We start from the raw sequence: 22285 nt of genomic DNA on the forward strand, positions 1-22285 counted from the left end.
AAAACAGAGTGAGAGAGAGCATTGGCACGAATGTTCTTCTCCCCAGATAGAAAGTGGAGAGTGAAATGGAACCGGGAGAAGAACAGGGACCATCTGGCCTGGCGAGAATTTAGCCACTGGGCTGTTTGCAAGTAGACCAAATTTTTGTGGTCTGTGAATACTTGGAATGGAAAGCGAGCCCCCTCCAAAAGATGTCTCCATTCTGAGAAAGCCAACTTCATTGCTAGCAACTTCATGTCCCCGATGGAATAACTCCTCTCCGCTGGTGTGAAGGTCTTGGAGAAGAAGAAGCAAGGATGCTTCCGACTTTGAGCATCCTTTTGGAAGAGGACTGCTCCAGCACCAATGGATGAGGCATCCACCTCCATTATAAATGGCTTATCTACATTGGGGCGATATAGGATGGGAGCGCTATTAAAATATTACTTAATTGAAGTGAAGGCTTTGGAGACCTCCTCAGACCACAATGTCAGGACTCTGAACATTTTTTATTACCTTTTGTGCATTACTGTCCTTTTCCAAGATGGCGTCTTTGGTCTCATGTGCACTGTGTCTTCCTGCTATAAAACTCCACCCCAGCCTTAAGTCTGTGCTAGAGTATTCTGCCTTGCATCCAGCTCCTGATTCTGATGACTCCCTGGCTATATACCTGCTCCTGTGAACCTGTGTGGTGATCCTGCTACTCTGCTCTGAGTTCCTGCTGCATACACCGGTTTCCAGTAATCCTCCTTCATCTGCTGCTCGTGTTTACTTCCATCTGCATTTGCTGGACATGTAAGCTGTTGCTGTTCTGCAAAAACCTAAGACGATTACCCAGGCCTCCCTGGTTGAGCTAAGATATTATTTGAACTGCCTTATAAGCATATCTATCTGTGTTTGGACTAAAACAAGGACTCATTTGTGTCAAGTATCCTCAAGAATAATTGTGCTTCATAGACTTTCTGCGTGATTGCATTTTCCTCTGAAGTTTCCTATAGACTGCTAAGCTGCGTTTAATATTTACTCGAAGTGTTGTGGACTTGAGTTTCTCTCTGCACCTGTTTGAATCACCGTGTGATAATATAGACTTTACCACCTATAAAACTGTGTCTTGTAGTTGTCTTGTTCCACGCAAAGAGTCTCCTGAGTTTTCCCCTATAATTATTACAGGATACTCTAGCCATAAAATAGGAGACTGCTGGAACAATGACTGCAGAGAGCAGATTAGAGCAGGTGTTTTCCATAATTAGATCACTGCAGAAAGATGTGGATGGTCTGCAAATGAAGTTTAGAAGCTTTGAACACAATCAACAAGTGTTTGGACAGACTTTGCAGGACTTAAGCACCTGCATGGCAGCCCAGGAAAACAAACTTGCTGGCATAAAATCCCAGTATGGACGGGCTTTTCAGGACATAAGCATGCAAATAGCTGCACAAGCGACTTTACCCTCTGGGCAACCGCCACCAGCTAGCCCACCTAAGTTGCCCCCATTCAGATTTAATGGTGATCGCGACAAATTTCGTGGCTTTGTGAATCAATGTATGCTATATTTTGATGTGCATGCTGACTATTTTCCTAATGATAGATCCAAAGTATTGTGTGTAATAATGCTGCTGACCGCACGAGCACTCGCCTGGGCGAATCCAATGATTGAGTCTCGTGACCCACGGTTAAATAACTTGGATAATTTCTTGGCGGCTATGGCATTAATGTTTGATGACCCTATTCGCCATGCAACTGCTGAATCTGCTTTATTGTCTTTACACCAGGCTAAACGTTCTGTTACTGAGTATGCTACTGAATTCAGGAGATTAGCGGTAGATACCAATTGGGACAGTTATGCACAATTGCCTATTTTTAAATGGGGTCTGTCTAGTATTGTAAAAGATGAACTAGCTCGGTCTGAGTCACCACAAGAGCTAGAGACCTTTATACAGCATTGTGTGCGCATAGACATTCGCCTTACTGAGCGTAGGCAGGAGAAGTTTGCTGCATATAACCATATTTCTAACTTTTTCCTTCCTGCCAAAGAGCCTGCAGGCAAAACATCTCGGGAGGAGGCGGTGCCCATGCAAATTGATTCTGTTCAGAGGCGTGAGATCAATGAGCGCCGGGAGCATCGCCTTCATGAAAGTCTATGTTTCTACTGCAGCCAGTCTGACCACTTCTTGATCAATTGTCCTAAGTGTCCTAGACGGCCTAACAAGGTGCTAGCAGCAGTATGGGAGTATGACAACTGTGACGATGAATCTGACATCTCTGAATGTAGCCTGCCTTTAAATGCTATATTCCATTCACTTTCTATGACTTCACCCCCCAAGGAACTTAAAGAAAAGAACTCTCACTGTTCTCTCCCTATTAAGATCCTGTGTTCAGGACAGTGGATTTCCAGTGCAGCTATGATTGACTCTGGTGCACGTGGCAATTTCATGGATATCGCATTTGCCAAGGAACATGGTATTGAAATTCAGGAAAGAGCCTCTCCAATTACCATGGAAACAGTGGATGGGTCACCTTTAATCTCTGGGCCTGTGGATCAGGAGACCGTACCCCTTGAAATTGTGTTGGAGCCTAATCATCAGGAGCAACTTTCTTTCTTGCTATTTTCTTCTCCTCATTTTCCTGTGATTTTAGGCATTCCTTGGCTGCGTTCTCAGATCCCAATTATCAACTGGGAGACCAAGGAGATTATCTTTCCAACAAGGAGCAACTCAGTGTTCACAGAAGCTGTCCCTGAGTCCACGGCTACGGAACCACATGTACAGGTATTTTCTTTACCTCCAGCATATAAAGAGTTCTCTGACATCTGTGACAAGAAGAATGCAGATCAGCTTTCTCCACACAGGCATTATGACTGTCCCATTGAGCTGCTTCCTGGGGCAGCTATTCCTTTTGGTAATGTATACCCTTTGGCGGCACCTGAGCTTCAAGCCATAAAGGAGTATATTGATGAAAATCTGGCCAAAGGCTTCATACGTCCTTCTTCTTCACCAGCAGGGGCACCTATATTTTTTGTAAAAAAGAAGGATGGGACCCTGAGACCCTGTGTTGACTATCGGTAACTCAATAAGGTAACCGTACAAAACTGTTATCCTTTGCCTCTGATTCCTGAATTACTGGAAAGAGTCCGCCATGCTAAGGTGTTCTCTAAATTGGATCTTCGTGGGGCTTATAATTTGGTGCGTATTCGTCCAGGGGATGAGTGGAAGACTGCGTTCAGATGCCAGTATGGAACATATTTTATTACATTTTGTGCATTACTGCCCTTTTCCAAGATGGCGTCTTTGGTCTCATGTGCACTGTGTCTTCCTGCTATAAAACTCCACCCCAGCCTTCAGTCTGTGCTAGAGTATTCTGCCTTGCATCCAGCTCCTGACTCTGATGACTCCCTGGCTATATACAGTACCTGCTCCTGTGAACCTATGTGGTGATCCTGCTACTCTGCTCTGAGTTCCTGCTGCATACACCGGTTTCCAGTAATCCTCCTTCATCTGCTGCTCGTGTTTACTTCCATCTGCATTTGCTGGACATGTAAGCTGTTGCTGCTCTGCAGAAACCTGAGACTATTACCCAGGCCTCCCTGGTTGAGCTAAGATATTATTTGAACTGCCTTATAAGCATATCTATCTGTGTTTGGACTAAAACAAGGACTTATTTGTGTCAAGTATCCTCAAGTATAATTGTGCTTCATAGACTTTCTGCGTGATTGCATTTTCCTCTGAAGTTTCCTATAGACTGCTAAGCTGCGTTTAATATTTACTCGAAGTGTTGTGGACTTGAGTTTCTCTCTGCACCTGTTTGAATCACCATGTGATAATATAGACTTTACCACCTATAAAACTGTGTCCTGTAGTTGTCTTGCTCCACACAAAGGGTCTCCTGAGTTATCCCCTATAATTATTACACACAATTTGTGATTTGCTCCCTTCTTGGTGAGGGCTACCAAGGGAGCTACCAAAGTCAAGAAATGAGGAATGAACTGGCGATAATACTTAATGAACCCCATAAAGCGCTGCACCTCTTTAAGAGAATGGGGTTCTTGCCAGTCCATCACAGCTTGTAATATGGCAGGATCCATAGCCAATCCCTGGGCGGAGATGATATAGCCCAGGAAAGGTAAGGACTCCTCCTCAAACACATTTCTCTAACTTAGCATAAAGGGAATTCACCTGTAAGAGGTGGAAGACTCTGCAAACATCTCTCCGGTAGAAGTCAATATCCGGAGAGTAGATGAGAATATCATCCAGATAGACTACGACCGAGGTGGAAAGCATATCGCGGAAGATATCACTAACAAAGTCTTGGAAAACAGCTGGGGCATTACAGAGCCCAAAGGGCATCAATAGTTATTCATAGTGCTCATCCCTGGTGTTAAAAGTAGTGTTGAGCATTCCGATACCGCAAGTATCGGGTATCGGCCGATACTTTCGGGTATCGGAATTCCGATACCGAGATGCGATACTTTTGTGGTATCGGGTATCGGTGTTGAAACAACATTAATGTGTAAAATAAAGAATTAAAATAAAAAATAGGGATATACTCACCTCTCCGACGCAGCCTGTACCTTACCGAGGGAACCGGGAGCCTTCTTTGCTTAAATGCGCGTGCTTCCTGCCTTCCGTGATGTCACGGCTTGTGATTGGTTGCGTGCCGCCCATGTGGCCGCGACGCGACCAATCACAGCAAGCCGTGATGTAATTTTCAGGTCCTGAATGCCTAATTCTAGGCATTCAGGATTTGAAAATTACGTTACGGCTTGTGATTGCGTCGCGGTCACATGGGCGATGCGACCAATCACAAGCCGTGACGTCATGCCTAGAATGCCTAGAATTATGAATTAGGCATTCAGGACCTGAAAATTACGTCACGGCTTGCTGTGATTGGTCGCGTCGCGGTCACATGGGCGGCACGCAACCAATCACAAGACGTGACGTAATTTTAAAATGCGCGCGTTTCCTGCCTCCCGTGACGTCACGGCTTGTGATTGGTTGCGTCGCCCATGTGACCGCGACGCAACCAATCACAAGCCGTGACGTCACGGAAGGCAGGAAATGCGTGCATTTTAAGCAAAGAAGGCTCCCGGTTCCCTCGGTAAGGTCCAGGCTGCGTCGGAGAGGTTAATTTACACATTAATATGGATCCCAGGGCCTGAAGGAGAGTTTCCTCTCCTTCAGACCCTGGGAACCATCAGGGATACCGTCCGATACTTGAGTCCCATTGACTTGTATTGGTATCGGGTATCGGTATCGGATTAGATCCGATACTTTGCCGGTATCGGCCGATACTTTCCGATACCGATACTTTCAAGTATCGGACGGTATCGCTCAACACTAGTTAAAAGCCGTCTTCCATTCGTCCCCCTCACGGATGCGAATCAGGTTGTAAGCACCCTGCAGATCTAGTTTAGTAAATACCCTTGCTCCCCAAAGCCTATCAAAGAGCTCAGATATCAAGGGCAGAGGGTACTTATTCTTAGCGGTGATGGTGTTAAGACCCCTGTAGTCTATGCATGGACGTAGTTCTCTGTTCTTCTTCTGCATGAAGAAGAACCTCGCCCCAGTAGGTGACACTGACTTCCTAATGAATCCTCTTGCCAGATTTTCCTGGATGTACTGTGACATTGCCTCCGTCTCGGGGAGAGATAATGGATAGACTCGACCCTGGGGAGGCTCAGCACCAGGCAAGAGGTCGATAGGACAGTCATAGGTAGACAGCTCAGATGCTAAGGTGCGGAAGTGGATGGCAAAATGGCTGACCAAGGACGTGCCCTGAGTCAATGCTAACAGTTGGAGCGCCGTATCATGGGTGACTCGAGGTCCCAGACCTGTTTCAGAGTACTCAGGAACAGTGGAGCATTCTGTACCACTTGATCACCACGCTCCCACAGTGGCGTAGCCAACTCCAACATCCTGTCCGACAGGAGAGACAAAATGAACCCAACCTTTGCCAGCTCTGTGGGGAAACATGCAGCCAGGAGCTCGATGTGTATAGAGCACTGGCTCATGAAACCCCTACAAGATTTGCTATTGCCAGAAAAAAATTCTGGCAGCGGGAGGAGAGATAGAGTCGGAACAGGGGTGACAGTGAACAAACTGGCTGCAGCTACACTAGCAGCCTGAACAGCGACTGCGGTGACATCCACGGCTGAGGTTGTGCGCTCAAAAGCTGCCAACTTACCCTCTAAATGTTGGATGTTCCGCAGTAGACGCTGATCGTCCGCCATTTACTAGCCAGACCTTGGTGCTAGTATTAAGTTAGGGTTGGCGGAAAACACCGAGTATAAATATATGTAATAATAGGTGTGTTCACAACCCGAGGACCACCGTGCAGGTGAGGAACCTGCTGCTAGCAAATGGAGCGCTATATGGCGGTATTAGCAAACTCTGTTACTTCACAGAATCACTAGGATAGGGAAACGCTGTGCCCTGTTAACCTCACAGAGGAACACATCTACCAAACAGAGCAAAACTGTGGTCATGCAGTCAGCATAGCACACAAACAACTCCTCACCAGAGTTGCCAGTATTCTAGGGGCTTATTTCAGCCAAGACTTGAATCCAAACACACAAAACTCCTCACCGGAGGTGTCGGTATTCTAGAGGCTTATTTCAGCCAACTCTGACCTCATGCAAACATGACCACACAGTAGCAAGGCTCAAAACATAGGTTGATACTAGCGCATGGCCGTGCAGCCATGAGCAACCTTTTATAGCTGGAGCAGACAAGGACCTTCCTGGTGGTCCAATAGGAGCTGCTACAGGACCTGAGCATGTGACCCCAGACCTCCAATGGCAGGTCGTCCCATGGGCATGCTCAGTATGGGAAAAGCGGGACAAAGTCCCAGAAAGACCTGCTCACTGCTTAACATTGCTGGCTATAAAGACAGAGCCTAGAAGGGCAGTAGTAACCAGTCGTCCAGTATCAGCCTGAGCCAGACGCTGGGACCGATGTCTCCACTGAGCAGGCTCCACTGTGGCTGTAGGAGAATGTGAGACAGCCGCAGTAATGGTTTGAGATTCCCCCTGTGCAGCAGCGGGAACTTGACACCTAACACTACCGGTATCCGAAAATTGCACAATTTTTTTTTTCTTTTAGCAAACTTTTGAATTATTTTTACCACTTAGATAAAAGAGAACTTAGACATGTTTGGTGTCTATAAACTCGCAATGACCTGGAAAATCATAATGGCAGGTCAGTTTTATCATTTAGTGAACCTAGCAGAAAAGCCAAACAAAAATCAAGTGTGGGATTGCGCTTTTTCTGCAATTTCATCGAACTTGGAATTTTTTTCCTGCTTTCTGTCACAAGACATAATAAAACCAAAAAATAAACCCTCACATGGCCATATTGATTGAAAAATAAAAAAAAGTTATGGCTCTGGAAAGAAGGGGAGCAAAAAACAAAAACGAGAAAGCGAATAAAGCTCCGAGGGTGAAGGGGTTAATAATAATAAAAAAATATATATCTAAAAGGTTAAATCATCCCCCTTTTGCCCCATTCAAACTAAAACAATTAAAAAAATAAAAAATACACATAGTTGATATTACCGCTTTCAGAATAGCCCGATCTATCAAAATATAAAAATAAGTAATCCAATCAGCTAACGGCGTAAAGAGATAATGAGAAAAAAAGTATAAATGCCAGAACTACATTTTTTGGTCGCCACAACATTGCACTAAAACGCAATAACAGACGATCAATACATTGTATCTACACCAAAATGGCATCAATAAAAACAGCAGCTCTGCACGCAAAAAATAAGCCCTCACCCAGCCCCAGATCCCAACAAATAGAGATGCTATGTGTCTCGGAAGATGATACAATTTTTTTTTAACAAACTTTGGATTTTTCACCACTTAAATAAAAACCTATACATGCATGTTTCCTACAAACATCTAATGACCTGGATAATCACAATGGCAGGTCAGTTTTAGCATTTGATGAAGATGCTAAAAAAAAATAAAAATGTGTAATTGCGTTTTTTTTTGCAATTGCACCTCACTTTCATTTTTTTTTTTCCTGTTTTCCAGTACACTATATGGTAAAACCAATGGTCGTCTCCCAAAAAAAGGTCCATCACATGGCCATATTGACGGAAAAATATAAAAGTTATGGCTCTGGGAACAAGGGGAGCAAAAACAGAAGTTCAAAACAGTAAAGGACCAAGGATTGAAGGGGTTAAAGCAGAATTTGTATTAATTATCTTGTACCTGAAACTTTTACAATTTCATTTTTGTATTATCTCAGCTTCTGATTAAACAGAAAGTTACACAGGCACAAGGTATTTTGTGATAACAGGATGGATTTTATTGCTACGCTGCCTTTTACAAATGACTTACCTCTGAAACTAATATAAGAACCTAATTACAGGAAAGGCACCTGAAAATCTGCCCATGCTAATAAGATCAATGAAACTATTACAGACAATAAAAACCATATATTACAAAGCACATATTCCATTCAGGTAATTTGGAAGAATCCCCAAGGATAGCGAACAAGCTACAGATAATTATGGCTAGGATGACAGAGTCTATAGATCTTGTCACTGGAAGAAAGATATTTATTTTTCATTGTGACTTTACTTTTCAAGCTCAATTAAAAAGGAAAAATCTACAGTACACCGATTTGTTTTATTAAAAAGCAAATCGTATTATAAATGCTTAAGATCAAATGTGCCTTTTTTTAACCTATTCTGTGGAAAAGAGTAAGACTCGGAGTCTTCTATATTTCACATAGGTATATTGCTACAGTCATCATGGTTTACATTTCTTTGTACTTTATTAAAAAAGTAATAATGATGGCTTTTATATGACAAATAGAGAAAAAAACATTCATATTCTAATTGTAGGTTTTAACAAGAGATGAGAGATCTTTAATTTCATGATGGATAGGGTAAAGAGATGATTGCCATTTGCAGCAACTCAAGGGCATACTGGGAAATCATAAGAGCAATGGTTAAGTAAGCTTCTTGATCAGTGAAATGAAAGAGCACCACCGAAGATAAACCTTGTCAGACACGATGCATCTATGAGTAAATTAGTGTAGCCATAAAGCCAAAGAGTTTATCCCAATGGCTCAGATGCAAATAAATCTTTCCAGAGATACTCTGTAATAACTTTATGCTGTGCACAGCCACTTAATACACTTTAAAGTTGCAAATCGGATCTATGTGGATTTTTAGATGCTGTGGCACTAATCTCTCTCACTGGGGCATTTGTGTGCTATGAATTTGTATAATTAATTGAGGCATATTATAGCTTGTTTACACAGATCTCAAATCCCAATGTGTTATAACAGATTTAGAAGCAAAATATCATCATCCTCTAAGTCCCATTCTGCCTTCTTTGTGTCATTATTCAGTTAGTATGCCTCGCTGAACCTGTAGTGGTTACTTCAACTTTTTTTAATTAATATAATTTTTTGTGTGTGTTATTTAATATTTGCATTAGAAGCCAACTTCACCCAAAATCTGACATTCAATTGTGAATACACCTACTTTAATTAATGATTCATCTGTTTGCCAAGGATCACATTCACAAGAACAAAACTGAGAGTAAGGAAATTGTTTGGCAGTAACCTCTCACCGAGAAAGATGAGTGACTCTTTCTCCATCTTGATTGACTTTACTGGTATCAACTACCATATTTTTTGGACTACAAGATGCACTTTTTCCCCCCCAAAAAGGAGGGAAAATGGGGGGTGCGTCTTATAGTTGGGATGCAGGCTCACCGGCTGTGGTGTGGTGGCAGCAGAGGTGCGGCGGCAGCGGCAGAGGTGCGGGGATGATGAGGCGCAGTGAGCGGTATGGCGTGAGCGGGGTCCCCTCCACAGGTGAGGTGACACAGCGGCCCGGTATCCAAGGTGAGATCTAAATCTGCAAACTTGGCTTCAGGAAAATGGCCGCCGCGATCTCCATCTGCGCATGCGTGGCCTCCCGCAGCCATTTTCCTGAAGCCCCAGGAAGCAGAGCACTCCATCTGCACACGCGCGGCCTCAGGAAGATTGCCACCACCACCGATAAAGCCATGATTCACCTGGCTCTGCTGCTTACCTTGGATACCGGGCCGCTGCATCACCTCACCTTTGGAAGGGACCCTGCTCACGCCATACTGCTCATTGTGCCTCATCATCCCTGCACCTCTTCTGCCGACACAGCACTGCTGCAACCCCCCATGGACACCAGGCCGTGGTGTTGCCCACCTAAACAGGAAGGGACCCTGTTCAGGTGCACGCCATATTGCTCCCCGCAACACTGCACCATTGCCGACACCATGCCTCCTGTGACCCTGCTCTGCCACCACCAGCCCTCAGGTAAGATACTGTAAATTCGGACAATAAGACGGACCCCCATCTTATAAAAAAATATTTTTTTCTGCAATTTTCACCCCAAATTTGGGGTGCGTCTTATGGTCCGGTGCATCTTATAGTCCGAAAAATACGGTATTTGCAAGAAATAGACTGTCTACAAGGCTTATTATATTCTACTTTTCTAGTAATGCTATATTCATTTATTATTTTGGCCTCATGATGAGTCAATTGTTTATTGGTTTTGTTTGGATCTATTATGATTTCATATAGTTTATTGTTTACAATGTGTTTCAACAATGCTCCCTGATATTTCTTTCTGATTTTATTATTATTATTATTTATGGGGTTTTTATTACTATCTTTTCATTTTTGTCAATTTTGGGGCAGATTTACCAGATGACCATCCAAGTAATTATTTGAGGTATATATTTTACATGACCAATTGTGGTAGTAGGGGGCTATTTCTGTCCCTGTATTAGGGGTTTCCTTATTATCTGGGTTTTATGCCCTTTGTTTTTCTTTTTAACCTGGCTTCTCCATTATCATTGATTATTTATTCTTCGTATGTATATATATTTATTTAATTTTTGTAATTGTGGTATTACCCAATAACATACTACTTATTTCATTTATTGTTGTTCTATCCTTTCATTTTTTTTGTCCTTGTATGCAAGTCTAGTATTTATAGCACTTGGTGATTGGGTTATAGTTTTAGTTCTTATATGCATTTTATTATCTTATGGAGCCTTCTTGTAGATTCACTGTTTCCTTAATGGATGTGTTTTTGTTCCATAATGTGTTCTGTATAGAAATGTTCAAATGTTTTGAAATTTGATTTTGCCATATATTCAAGCAAATTTTTCGGATATTTTTTCTTTTACACTTCACCATCCACTGCCATTATCACATTTTATTTAACCATTCATTTTATACAACAATTCAATTGACTTTTGACAATCTGTTAAAAGCCACTTATTCAACAGTTGTCAAAATGGATGTAACAAGACAAGTGAAGTACGTAGATGTAGAGAAAGCAAAATGTGTCAGCAGACTGTAATATGTAACATATCACTGATCAATTACATTAAGTCTGGCATCTCTAAAATCTCTGTATTCTTCACAGACTACTATGCTTATCTTCCTCATTACTGCAGTTGTATAACAAAATACTGTCTGTATTATTTGGCTTATCTGTTAGATCTTTCTACTCCTATGTCTGTTTCTGAGCTGTGATTTTTGACATCTTTTGACTATATCAACCTAACATTGCTGCTGCATTTCTTGCCTTGGCTTTTATATAGTCTCCATGGAGACCCCCGGCTGAAAGATGGCCGTGGGGTACTTCAGGGTTCTGCAGGGAAGGTGGCTTGTGAGCGCCTGACATGCCTCCTTCCCTGCCTGTCAGATGCTATGATACTCTGCAGTGCAGAAACATTTCAGAATATTAGATCAGCGATTTGACACAATACAGTGATGTCCCAGGATGGGACAATGTAAAAAGGTTACAAAAAAATGAAAGTGTCAAACATTTTTCTTAACCACTTTCCAGCATTGGACATAATAGTACACCGATGTCGGACACCCCCCTTTGATGTGGGCTCCAGCGGTGAGCCCACATCTTTTCCAGCCATGGGAGGAATTGCATTCCTGTCAATCCATTAAATGCAGCATTTAACATGCGCTTCCAGCAAGCACGCTGGAAATTCACCCATCGATGACCCCTGTCATGTGATCGCGGGTCACTGATGAGTTGGCATGACAGCCAGAGGTCTCCTGCAGACCTCTATAGTTGTCACTGTCAGATTGCTGCCTGTTGTGAATTTGCTTTTTGCTCCCTCTAGTGGTTACTAGTTTTTTGACTCTGGTTTTTCTGTCATTCCTTTTATCCACACCTGGGTCGTTACTTAGGGGTGTTGCTATATAAGCTCCCTGGACCTTCAGTTCAATGCCTGGCAACGTAGTTATCAGAGCTAGTCTGCTGTGCTCTTGTCTACTGATCCTGGTTCCAGTTATATCAGCTAAGTCTGCCTTTTGCTTTTTGCTATTTGTTTTGGTTTTGTATTTTTGTCCAGCTTGTTCCAAATCTATATCCTGACCTTTGCTGGAAGCTCTAGGGGGGCTGGTGTTCTCCCCCCGGACCGTTAGTCGGTTGGCGGGTTCTTGAATTTCCAGTGTGGATTTTAATAGGGTTTTTGTTGACCATATAAGTTACCTTTCTTTATTCTGCTATCAGTAAGCGGGCCTCTCTGTGCTAAACCTGGTTCATTTCTGTGTTTGTCATTTCCTCTTACCTCACCGTCATTATTTGTGGGGGGCTTCTATCCAGCTTTGGGGTCCCCTTCTCTGGAGGCAAGAAAGGTCTTTGTTTTCCTCTACTAGGGGTAGCTAGATTCTCCGGCTGGCGCGTGTCATCTAGAATCAACGTAGGAATGATCCCCGGCTACTTCTAGTGTTGGCGTTAGGAGTAGATATATGGTCAACCCAGTTACCACTGCCCTATGAGCTGGATTTTTGTATTCTGCAGATTTCCACGTTCCTCTGAGACCCTCGCCATTGGGGTCATAACAGTTTGCCAGGCCAGTATTAAATGTTTAATGCATTGCAGAAGAGGGATTATAAGAAAGAAGATTCTGAGTTGTTTTTTTTTTCTTCTTCCCCTTTACCTCAGAGTGGCTATGCTTGCTGCAGACATGAATGTCCAGTGTCATGATCTCTGCAGGCAGAGATCATAGCAAGCCTATAGAGGGACAAGCTCTCGGAAGATGGAACTATACTGACCATGAACTAAGCCTGCCGCGCAACTAGAAATAGCCAGGTAGCATTTCCTATTTATCGCTAGATGCCCAGCTCTGGCCTAAGACCTAAATAGCTAGCAGAGGGAAATATAAGACCTGGCTCACCTCTAGAGAAATATTCCAAAGAAGACAGTAGCCCCCCACATATAATGACGGTGAGTTCAGATGAAACTACAAACGCAGCAGGAAAATAGTCTTAGCAAATTTGAGGTCCGCTTACTAGATAGCAGAAGACAGATAGTATACTTTCATGGTCAGCAGAAAAACACTAACAAAACACCATCCAGAGATTACCTTAAACTCTGGCATTAACTCATAACGCCAGAGTAGCAATCCCTGATCAACGAGAGCTCTCCAGACACAGTAACAAAACTTCAGCTGTGAACTGGAACAAATAGGCAAAACAAAACATGGACAAAAGTCCAACTTAACTAGTAGTTGTCTAGAAGCAGGAACAAGCACTGAGAGGCATCAGATAACATTGTTGACCGGCAAGAAACCACCAGAGAAATGAGCTTAAATAGCGACACCCACTACTGATGGAACCAGGTGAAACAGGAAAGAGGATGACAAGTCCAATTCCACAAGCGGCCACCGGGGGAGCCCAGAATCCAAATTCACAACAGTACCCCCCCCTCAAGGAGGGGGCACCGAACCCTCACCAGATCCACCAGGGCGACCAGGATGAGCCCTATGGAAGGCACGAACAAGATCAGAAGCATGAACATCAGATGCATTGACCCAAGAATTATCCTCCTGGCCGTAACCCTTCCAGTTGACCAGATACTGGAGTTTCCGTCTGGAAACACGAGAGTCCAAAATTTTCTCCAACACAAAGCCGAGAACCAACACGACGATGACGGTTGGCAAAACGCTGAGTCTTCTCCTGGGACAACTTCAAATTGTCCATAACCTGCCCCCAGATGTGATGCAATCTCTCCACCACCGCATCCACTCCAGGACAATCCGAGGATTCCACCTGACCGGAGGAAAATCGAGGGTGAAACCCCGAATTACAGAAAAACGGGGACACCAAGGTGGAAGAACTGGCCCGATTATTGAGGGCGAACTCTGCCAATGGCAAAAAAGCAACCCAATCATCCTGGTCAGCAGAGACAAAACACCTCAGATATGTCTCAAGGGTCTGATTAGTCCGCTCGGTCTGGCCATTAGTCTGAGGGTGAAAAGCAGATGAAAAAGACAAATCTATGCCCATCCTAGCACAGAATGCCCGCCAAAATCTAGACACAAATTGGGTACCTCTGTCAGAAACAATATTCTCCGGAATACCGTGCAATCGGACAACATTCTGAAAAAACAGAGGAACCAACTCAGAAGAAGAAGGCAACTTGGGCAGAGGAACCAAATGGACCATTTTAGAGAAACGGTCACAGACCACCCAGATGACAGACATCTTCTGGGAAACAGGCAGATCTGAAATAAAATCCATCGAGATGTGTGTCCAAGGCCTCTTAGGAATAGGCAAGGGCAACAGCAGTCCGCTAGCCCGAGAACTACAAGACTTGGCCCGAGCACAAACGTCACATGACTGCACAAAGACTCGCACATCTCGTGACAGGGAAGGCCACCAGAAGGATCTTGCCACCAAATCCCTGGTACCAAAAATTCCGGGATGACCTGCCAATGCAGAAGAATGTACCTCAGAGATGACTCTGCTGGTCCAATCATCCGGAACAAACAGTCTATCAGGCGGACAACGATCCGGTCTATCCGCCTGAAACTCTTGCAAGGACCGCCGCAGATCAGGAGAAACGGCCGACAAAATTACTCCCTCCCTAAGGATACCTGTGGGTTCAGAATTACCAGGAGAGTCCGGGTCAAAACTCCTAGAAAGGGCATCTGCCTTAACATTCTTAGAACCCGGTAGGTATGACACCACAAAATTAAAGCGAGAAAAAAATAAAGACCAGCGCGCCTGTCTAGGATTCAGGCGTCTGGCAGTCTCAAGATAAATCAAATTTTTGTGGTCAGTCAATACCACCACCTGATGCCTAGCCCCCTCGAGCCAATGGCGCCACTCCTCAAACGCCCACTTCATGGCCAAAAGCTCCCGATTCCCAACATCATAATTCCGCTCTGCGGGCGAAAATTTGCGAGAAAAGAAGGCACAAGGCCTAATGACGGAGCAGTCGGAACCTTTCTGCGACAACACTGCCCCAGCTCCGATCTCCGAAGCGTCAACCTCAACCTGAAAAGGCAGATTCACATCAGGCTGACGCAACACAGGGGCAGAGGCAAAACGGCGCTTAAGCTCCTGAAAGGCCTCTACAGCATGAGGGGACCAATTAGCAACATCAGCGCCTTGTCTGGTCAAATCAGTCAGTGGTTTAACGACATCCGAAAAACCAGCAATAAATCGGCGGTAAAAGTTGGCAAAGCCCAAAAATCTCTGAAGACCCTTAAGAGAGGAGGGCTGAGTCCAGTCACAAATAGCTTGCACCTTGACGGGATCCATCTCAATGGAAGAGGGAGAAAAAATATACCCCAAAAAGGAAATTTTCTGGACCCCAAAAACGCACTTAGACCCCTTCACACATAAAGAATTAGACCGCAGAACCTGAAAAACTCTCCTGACCTGCTGGACATGAGAGTCCCAGTCATCAGAAAAAATCAGAATATCATCCAGATATATTATCATAAATTTATCCAGAAAATCGCGGAAAATATCATGCATAAAAGACTGGAAAACTGAAGGGGCATTAGAAAGACCAAAAGGCATGACCAAATACTCAAAGTGGCCCTCGGGCGTATTAAATGCGGTCTTCCACTCATCCCCCTGCCTGATCCGCACCAAATTATACGCCCCACGAAGATCAATTTTAGAGAACCACTTAGCACCCTCTATACGAGCAAACAAATCAGTAAGCAATGGCAATGGGTATTGATACTTAACAGTGATCTTATTCAGAAGCCGATAATCAATACATGGTCTCAAAGAGCCGTCTTTTTTTGAGACAAAGAAAAACCCAGCTCCCAAGGGAGAAGAAGATGGACGAATATGTCCCTTTTCCAAAGACTCCTTTATATATTCCCGCATAGCAGCATGTTCCGGCACAGACAAATTAAACAAACGACCCTTTGGATATTTACAACCCGGTATCAAATCTATGGCACAATCGCACTCACGGTGCGGAGGTAACGACCCAAGCTTGGGTTCGTCAAAGACGTCTTGATAATCAGAGAGGAACTCAGGGACTTCAGAGGGAATGGACGACGAAATAGAAACCAAAGGTACGTCCCCATGAATACCCTTACATCCCCAGCTCAACACAGACATTGCTCTCCAGTCCAAGACTGGGTTGTGAGACTGCAACCATGGCAATCCCAGTACCAAATCGTCATGTAAATTATACAGCACCAGGAAACGAATAATCTCCTGGTGATCCGGATTGATACGCATGGTTACTTGTGTCCAGTATTGTGGTTTATTATTAGCCAATGGGGTGGAGTCAATCCCCTTCAGAGGAATAAGAGTCTCCAAAGGCTCTAAATTAAAACCACAACGATTGGCAAAGGACCAATCCATAAGACTCAGAGCGGCGCCAGAGTCAACATAGGCGTCCGTGGCAATGGATGACAAAGAGCAAATCAGGGTTACAGACAAAATAAACTTAGACTGAATGGTGCCAATGGAAACAGACTTATCAAGCTTCTTTGTACGCCTAGAGCATGCTGATATAACATGAGTAGAATCCCCACAATAGAAACACAATCCATTCTTCCGTCTAAAATTCTGTCGCTCGCTCCTGGACAGAATTCTATCACACTGCATACTTTCTGGCGTCTTTTCCATAGACACCGCCAGATGGTGCACCGGTTTGCGCTCCCGCAGACGCCTATCAATCTGAATAGCCATTGTCATGGACTCATTCAGACCTGCAGGCAAAGGGAACCCCACCATAACATCCTTAACGGCATCAGAGAGACCTTCTCTGAAAGTTGCCGCCAAAGCGCACTCATTCCACTGAGTAAGCACAGACCATTTACGGAATTTTTGGCAGAAAACTTCAGCTTCGTCTTGCCCCTGAGATAGTGCCATCAAAGTTTTTTCTGCCTGAAGTTCCAAATGAGGTTCCTCATAAAGCAAGCCCAAGGCCAGAAAAAACGCATCCACATCGCGTAACGCAGGATCCCCTGCTGGCAATGAGAAGGCCCAATCTTGAGGGTCACCCCTGAGCAAGGAAATCACAATCCTAACCTGCTGAGCAGGGTCTCCAGCTGAACGAGACTTCAGGGACAAATAAAGCTTACAATTATTTCGGAAATTCTGGAAGCTAGCTCTATTCCCTGTGAAGAACTCCGGCAAAGGAATTCTCGGCTCAGATACCGGAGCATGTACCACAAAATCTTGTAAATTTTGTACTTTCGTGATGAGATTATTCAAACCCGCAGTTACACTCTGGAGATCCATTATTGTCAGGTGCACACAGAGCATACAGAGATTAGGAGGAGAGAGAGAAAAAAGACTGCAGCAAGGCAGACTGGAGGAAAAAAAAAAAAAAAAATTCCAGCAGACTTCTTATAACTCTCCTTTCTCAACCTGGGTCTTTAACACTTTAATGGCCGGTCAAACTGTCATGATCTCTGCAGGCAGAGATCATAGCAAGCCTATAGAGGGACAAGCTCTCGGAAGATGGAACTATACTGACCATGAACTAAGCCTGCCGCGCAACTAGAAATAGCCAGGTAGCATTTCCTATTTATCGCTAGATGCCCAGCTCTGGCCTAAGACCTAAATAGCTAGCAGAGGGAAATATAAGACCTGGCTCACCTCTAGAGAAATATTCCAAAGAAGACAGTAGCCCCCCACATATAATGACGGTGAGTTCAGATGAAACTACAAACGCAGCAGGAAAATAGTCTTAGCAAATTTGAGGTCCGCTTACTAGATAGCAGAAGACAGATAGTATACTTTCATGGTCAGCAGAAAAACACTAACAAAACACCATCCAGAGATTACCTTAAACTCTGGCATTAACTCATAACGCCAGAGTAGCAATCCCTGATCAACGAGAGCTCTCCAGACACAGTAACAAAACTTCAGCTGTGAACTGGAACAAATAGGCAAAACAAAACATGGACAAAAGTCCAACTTAACTAGTAGTTGTCTAGAAGCAGGAACAAGCACTGAGAGGCATCAGATAACATTGTTGACCGGCAAGAAACCACCAGAGAAATGAGCTTAAATAGCGACACCCACTACTGATGGAACCAGGTGAAACAGGAAAGAGGATGACAAGTCCAATTCCACAAGCGGCCACCGGGGGAGCCCAGAATCCAAATTCACAACAGTCCAGACCTTGATTACAAGTGTGGACCAGCTGGCTACTCGTGTGCAGGGCATACAAGACTATGTTATCAGAAATCCTAGGTCAGAACCTAAAATACCGATTCCTGAACTGTTTTCCGGAGACAGGTTTAAGTTTAGGAATTTCGTGAATAATTGTAAATTGTTTTTGTCCCTGAGACCCTGTTCATCTGGAGATTCTGCTCAGCAAGTAAAAATTGTTATTTCGTTCTTACGGGGCGACCCTCAGGATTGGGCTTTTTCGCTGGCGCCAGGAGATCCGGCATTGGCTGATCTTGATGCGTTTTTTCTGGCGCTCGGTTTACTTTATGAGGAACCCAATCTTGAGATTCAGGCAGAAAAGGCCTTGCTGGCTATGTCTCAGGGGCAGGACGAGGCTGAAGTGTATTGCCAAAAATTTCGGAAATGGTCCGTGCTGACACATTGGAACGAGTGTGCACTGGCCGCTAATTTTAGAAATGGCCTTTCTGAAGCCATTAAGAATGTTATGGTGGGTTTTCCCATTCCCACAGGTCTGAATGATACTATGGCACTGGCTATTCAAATTGACCGGCGGTTGCGGGAGCGCAAAACCGCAAATTCCCTCATGGTGTTGTCTGAACAGACACCTAATTCGGTGCAATGTGATAGAAAAACCGCAAATTCCCTCATGGTGTTGTCTGAACAGACACCTGATTTAATGCAATGTGATAGAATCCTGACTAGAAATGAGCGGAAAATTCATAGACGCCGGAATGGCTTGTGCTACTACTGTGGTGATTCTACACATGTTATCTCAGCATGCTCTAAACGTATAGCTAAGGTTGTTAGTCCTGTCACCGTTGGTAATTTGCAACCTAAATTTATTCTGTCTGTAACTTTGATTTGCTCACTGTCATCTTATCCTGTCATGGCGTTTGTAGATTCAGGTGCTGCCCTGAGTCTCATGGATCTCTCATTTGCTAAGCGCTGTGGTTTTACTCTTGAACCATTAGAAAATCCTATTCCTCTTAGGGGTATTGATGCTACACCATTGGCAGCAAATAAACCGCAGTATTGGACACAGGTTACCATGTGCATGACTCCTGAACACCGCGAGGGGATACGTTTCCTGGTTTTACATAAAATGCATGATTTGGTTGTTTTAGGGCTGCCATGGTTACAGACCCATAATCCAGTCCTGGACTGGAAGGCTATGTCAGTCTCAAGTTGGGGCTGTCGTGGTATTCATGGGGATTCCCTGCCTGTGTCTATTGCTTCTTCTACGCCTTCGGAAGTTCCGGAGTATTTGTCTGATTATCAGGATGTCTTCAGTGAGTCTGAGTCCAGTGCACTGCCTCCTCATAGGGACTGTGACTGTGCTATAGATTTGATCCCAGGCAGTAAATTTCCTAAGGGAAGACTGTTTAATCTGTCGGTACCTGAACATACCGCTATGCGTTCATATATCAAGGAGTCTCTGGAGAAAGGACATATTCGTCCGTCTTCTTCCCCTCTTGGTGCGGGATTCTTTTTTGTGGCAAAAAAGGACGGATCTTTGAGACCTTGTATTGATTATCGACTTTTAAATAAGATCACTGTCAAATTTCAGTATCCTTTACCGCTGTTGTCTGACTTGTTTGCCCGGATTAAGGGTGCCAAGTGGTTCACCAAGATAGACCTTCGTGGTGCGTACAACCTTGTGCGCATTAAGCAAGGTGATGAATGGAAAACCGCATTCAATACGCCCGAAGGTCATTTTGAGTACTTGGTGATGCCTTTTGGGCTCTCCAATGCGACTTCAGTTTTTCAGTCCTTTATGCATGACATTTTCCGGAAGTATCTGGATAAATTTTTGATTGTTTATCTGGATGATATTTTGGTTTTTTCTGACAATTGGGATTCGCATGTGGAGCAGGTCAGGTTGGTCTTTAAAATTTTGCGTGAAAATTCTTTGTTTGTCAAGGGCTCAAAGTGTCTCTTTGGTGTGCAGAAGGTTCCCTTTTTGGGGTTCATTTTTTCCCCTTCTGCTGTGGAGATGGACCCAGTCAAGGTCCGAGCTATTCTTGATTGGACTCAGCCCTCGTCAGTTAAGAGTCTTCAGAAGTTCTTGGGCTTCGCTAACTTCTACCGTCGTTTTATCGCTAATTTTTCTAGCATTGTGAAACCTTTGACGGATATGACCAAGAAGGGCTCCGATGTAGCTAACTGGGCTCCTGCTGCCGTGGAGGCTTTCCAGGAGTTGAAACGCCGGTTTACTTCGGCGCCTGTTTTGTGCCAGCCTGACGTCTCACTTCCCTTTCAGGTTGAGGTGGATGCTTCGGAGATTGGGGCAGGGGCCGTTTTGTCGCAGAGAGGCCCTGGTTGCTCTGTTATGAAACCTTGTGCCTTTTTCTCTAGGAAGTTTTCGCCTGCCGAGCGAAATTATGATGTGGGCAATCGGGAGTTGTTGGCCATGAAATGGGCATTTGAGGAGTGGCGTCATTGGCTCGAGGGTGCTAAGCATCGTGTGGTGGTCTTGACTGATCACAAAAATCTGATGTATCTCGAGTCTGCTAAACGCCTTAATCCGAGACAGGCCCGCTGGTCATTGTTTTTCTCCCGCTTTGATTTTGTTGTCTCGTATTTACCAGGTTCAAAGAATGTGAAGGCCGATGCTCTTTCTAGGAGCTTTGTGCCTGATGCTCCTGGAGTCGCTGATCCTGTTGGTATTCTTAAAGATGGAGTTATCTTGTCAGCTATTTCTCCGGATCTGCGACGTGTGTTGCAGAGATTTCAGGCTGATAGGCCTGAGTCTTGTCCACCTGACAGACTGTTTGTCCCGGATAAGTGGACCAGCAGAGTCATTTCCGAGGTTCATTCCTCGGTGTTGGCAGGTCACCCGGGAATTTTTGGCACCAGAGATCTGGTGGCCAGGTCCTTTTGGTGGCCTTCCTTGTCAAGGGATGTGCGGTCATTTGTGCAGTCCTGTGGGACTTGTGCTCGAGCTAAGCCTTGCTGTTCTCGTGCCAGCGGTTTGCTCTTGCCCTTGCCTGTCCCGAAGAGACCTTGGACACATATCTCCATGGATTTCATTTCTGATCTTCCGCTATCTCAGGGCATGTCTGTTATCTGGGTGATATGTGATCGCTTCTCCAAGATGGTCCATTTGGTTCCTTTGCCTAAGCTGCCTTCCTCTTCCGATCTGGTTCCTGTGTTTTTCCAGAACGTGGTTCGTTTGCACGGCATCCCTGAGAATATTGTGTCAGACAGAGGATCCCAGTACGTTTCCAGGTTCTGGCGATCCTTTTGTAGTAGGATGGGCATTGATTTGTCGTTTTCGTCTGCTTTCCATCCTCAGACTAATGGACAGACGGAGCGAACCAATCAGACTTTGGAGGCTTATTTGAGGTGTTTTGTCTCTGCTGATCAGGACGATTGGGTGACATTCTTGCCGTTGGCTGAGTTTGCCCTTAATAATCGGGCTAGTTCCGCCACCTTGGTTTCGCCTTTTTTCTGCAACTCTGGTTTCCATCCTCGCTTTTCTTCGGGTCATGTGGAGCCTTCTGACTGTCCTGGGGTGGATTCTGTGGTGGATAGGTTGCAGCAGATCTGGAATCATGTGGTGGACAACTTGAAGTTGTCACAGGAGAAGGCTCAGCGCTTTGCCAACCGCCGCCGCGGTGTGGGTCCCCGACTACGCGTTGGGGATTTGGTATGGCTTTCTTCCCGCTTTGTTCCTATGAAGGTCTCCTCTCCCAAATTTAAACCTCGTTTTATTGGGCCTTACAAGATATTGGAAATCCTTAATCCTGTATCTTTTCGTCTGGATCTTCCTGTGTCGTTTGCTATTCACAATGTATTTCATAGGTCCTTGTTGCGGCGGTACATTGTGCCTGTAGTTCCTTCTGCTGAGCCTCCTGCTCCGGTGTTGGTT

The sequence above is a fragment of the Ranitomeya variabilis genome, chromosome 3 (assembly GCF_051348905.1).
Source record: "Ranitomeya variabilis isolate aRanVar5 chromosome 3, aRanVar5.hap1, whole genome shotgun sequence".
NCBI classification, from domain to species: domain Eukaryota; kingdom Metazoa; phylum Chordata; class Amphibia; order Anura; family Dendrobatidae; genus Ranitomeya; species Ranitomeya variabilis.